This window comes from Procambarus clarkii, chromosome 45 (assembly GCF_040958095.1).
Source record: "Procambarus clarkii isolate CNS0578487 chromosome 45, FALCON_Pclarkii_2.0, whole genome shotgun sequence".
In the NCBI taxonomy this organism is placed as follows: Eukaryota; Metazoa; Arthropoda; class Malacostraca; order Decapoda; family Cambaridae; genus Procambarus; species Procambarus clarkii.
In genome coordinates this window covers 4468063-4471870 of record NC_091194.1, presented here as the reverse complement: position 1 = coordinate 4471870, position 3808 = coordinate 4468063, and the positions used below count along the sequence as shown (strand labels likewise).

Here is a 3808-nt window from a genome sequence, read left to right as displayed (position 1 = left end):
AAGAAATTTTGGAGAATTGATTTTTCAATTACCATCCACAGTAAAAAAGAAACATAAGAAATATTGAGAAAATTCGTGGTAGAATTATTAATCTTACCTTTTCGGTCATATTTAACAATATATACATTATATATAATATATATATATTACTCTTATTACAAATTCGGTACTTACCGCAGTTTGGATCTGGCAACCGAGGTCCCCGTGGCCCGGAACCCTCGGCCTCCACCAGCACTGTTATGGACCAGCAGACGACATACAGGAGCAGCTCGCCAGCAACATTCCCACTCAAAATGCAGACGTCAAACAACAGCTCTGACCCACGGAGAGTGGATAAGATTGTTAGGTAAGTGAATGTAGGGGGGATATTGTAGTGCAAGATGTTATTATTGTGTAATGATGAGGATCTGTGTGTGTGTCGGGGAGGAAGTTAGTAGGTCATCATATGGACAATTCGTTCTTATATAGGCATGGGTTTTCTTGTCTCTGTACAATGCTTTGGTGTGATGTTTAAAGAATTACTTGTCTGTACACCTATATGGGTGGGATTTAGGGTATTATAGTTCGGTATTTTTGCTGTAGGAGGTATAGGTCATTACGTATACAAGATGCTTAGTTAGCAGACTTAAAACGATAATGATTAATGATAAAACAACCTAATCCATATAACATAACCAAGTCTAACTTAGTAGTACATTTTTATCAGAAAACTAGCCTTGTTGAAATGATTTTTTACTCCCATTTTGTTTGGAGTTTGAAAAGAAATGGCGAGGGTTAAACAAAGCTCATTTATTTATTTATATACAAGAAGGTATATAAGATTTTTACTTAATTTTTAGTTTTGACAGATAAGACCATATTAAATCAGATACAAGTCATACCACATACACGATGACTCGCAAACAAATGTTAAAACCTATCTAACGTAGGGTTTCCGGGTTCGATCCCCGGTGAAGGCAGAGACAAATGGGCAAAATGTTTTTCATCCTGATGCCCCTGTTACCTAGCAGTAAATAGGTACCTGGGAGTTAGACAGTTGCTACGGGCTGCTTCCTGGTGGGGGTGTAACAAAAAAGGAGGCCTGATCGAGGACCGGGCCGCGGGGACGCTAAGCCCCGAAATCATCTCAAGATAACCTAGCTCAACCCAACCTAAACTAACCAAACCAAGAATCAACCTAACCCAAACCAATGGAGTCCAGTACAGCTTAACCTAAGCTAATACATCCTACCATAACAGTATAGTGTATACGGTTTTAACAAATGGGAAAACGAGCATCGTCGAATTATTTCATGTCCAAAAAGTACCATTTGATACGTTAGGATGTATTAGCCAAGATTAGGCTGTGTTAGGCTTGGTTGGTTTGAGTTAGCCTGGGTAAGGTTAGGTAAATTTTCCAATCCATTGGTGAACAGTCATGTGTACAGGGTGACACATTATTCCAGACCATTTTACTAGTGATAAAAAAGCAATGTAGGACTAACACAACTATTGGAAAACAACAGTTGTGTTATCAGTGTATAGTAGTAATTCCTGTTGCTTGGAGTGGCCTGCAGGGCCATATTCCCACTTACAATCTAGTTAGTCCAGCACTTCTTGCAGGAAACTCTAATTTTTTCTTGAAGAAATACTTTTGTTCCAGCCATACGTATTTTATTTGCTGTGAGGATATTAAGGAGCCGTGGTCCTTTGATATTCATACAGTGTTCTATGATTGTTCCTGTGGCACCTTTATTCTTCACTTGCGCTATTCTGCATTTCCTACCATATTGTTCGCTCCACTACCTTACCTTACCTTGAGGTTACCTTGAGGTGCTTCCGGGGCTTAGCGTCCCCGCGGCCCGGTCGTCGACCAGGCCTCTTGGTTGCTGAACTGATCAACCAGGCTGTTGGACGCAGCTGCTCGCAGCCTGACAGTATGAGTCACAGCCTGGTTGATCAGATATCCTTTGGAGGTGCTTATCCAGTTCTCTCTTGAACACTGTGAGGGGTCGGCCAGTTATGCCCCTTATGTGTAGCGGAAGCGTGTTGAACAGTCTCGGGCCTCTGATGTTGATAGAGTTCTCTCTCGGAGTACTTGTTGCACCTCCGCTTTTCAACGGGGGTATTCTGCACATCCTTCCATGTCTTCTGGTCTCATGTGATGTTATTTTTGTGTGCAGGTTTGGGACCAGCCCCTCTAATATTTTCCACGTGTAAATTATTATGTATCTCTCCCGCCTGCGCTCAAGGGAGTACAGATTTAGGCTCTTTAGTCGGTCCCAATAGTTTAGATGTTTTACTGAGTGGATTCTAGCAGTAAAGGATCTCTGCACACTCTCCAGGTCAGCAATTTCTCCAGCTTTGAAAGGGGCTGTCATTGTGCAGCAGTACTCCACTCTAGAGAGCACAAGCGTTTTGAAAAGTATCATCATCGGTATAGCATCTGTTATAATATTGTGCAAATTTTGGACCTGGATATTCATACAGTGTTCTATGACTGTTTCTGTGGCCCATTTTTTCTTCACTTGCGCAATTCTGCATTTCCTACCATATTGTTCGCTCCACTATGTTATAATACTGTGCAAATTTTGGACCTGGAGTTCAGTCCATGTATACAGTACATGATACCTCTCTTGTCTCCTTTCCAGAGTACATTTTGGGAGCTTCAAATGGTCCCAATAATTTATGTACTTTATTGTGTTTGTGTGCTGAGTATGTCCTCTGTATTCCCTGTGTTTCAACAATCTCTCTTGCTCTGATTTGTTATTTTTGGGAGAGCCCTGTCAGTAGTTTTCTGAGCTTACTTGTCAGTCACTATAGCATTGACTTCATGATTTTCCTAAGGGTGACAACACTTGCATAATTGTCTTTTGTTATTGAATGTAATTTAAATTACATTAATCCAACCCATTGTTACTGGCTAATAGTTCTGATTTTCAAAGTAAATTATTATAATTAAACAAATATACTTTTATTTGCTTGTCACAAATAATTTACTAATTATATTAACATTTCAGGTTGTCCATTTCTGCAGTTGTGATGTCCTACCTTCAAAACCCACAGCCAATGACACCTCCATGGTCCAATATATAAACAGTTCTATATTATCGATTGTTTTTGGTTGAATGGAAATGTATAATTGCCTCACCATACTTGTATTAAAATTGTACTGCTGAATGACAGTGACAATTTTAGTTTTAATAAACTAGCTAATGGTGCCAGGTTTGTATTATGATGTGCAATATGGAACAGTGCCAACATTTGATGATGTGCATGAGTTACAAAATGACTTGGTTTGTTAATCTTTTAATTTGTGTAGCCTGCACTATATAATTCTTGTTATACTTCCCATCCAAAAGTTTCTTGTAAGCAGCTTGTCTTTTTTTTCTTTAACAAATGGACAAATTTGTATTGTCCCATAACATTATCATGTCATTCATGCCAGTGTAAAAGGCAATAGCATGAAGGTCAAAGCTTGAAATATCCTGGAATATGAAGTACCATATGAGTTGATCCTCGAGTGACAACCACATTAGTACAGTAGATAGCCTCCATATTAGACATAAAAGGAAGACTTGATCACCACGTTAGAAATAGAAGAGTGAAAGGGAATTGGGAGTGGAATGGTAGGCAGTCAGTATGGGGGAAGGGAGACTTTTGGAGTACAGTACAGTACTGTCCATTCAGTAGAGCCAGGCTGTCACCTGATCGGATGACAGGCAAAGTTATCAGTCACTAGCACTGATTTTATAGTTTTCTTCGAGGTGACATCAACTGCATAATATCTTTTTGATCATGAAATTACATTAACTCCAACCAGTTACTG

At 39.5% G+C, this 3808-nt stretch overlaps 1 long non-coding RNA gene across 1 annotated transcript; it reads left to right on the top strand.

The window, feature by feature from the left end:
* Nucleotides 1-207: 207 nt before the first annotated feature.
* LOC123769861 (uncharacterized) lies at nt 208-3231 on the top strand. Its single transcript, XR_006774288.2, has 2 exons — nt 208-346; nt 3000-3231. It is a non-coding gene; the product is annotated as an uncharacterized lncRNA (long non-coding RNA).
* Nucleotides 3232-3808: the final 577 nt, after the last annotated feature.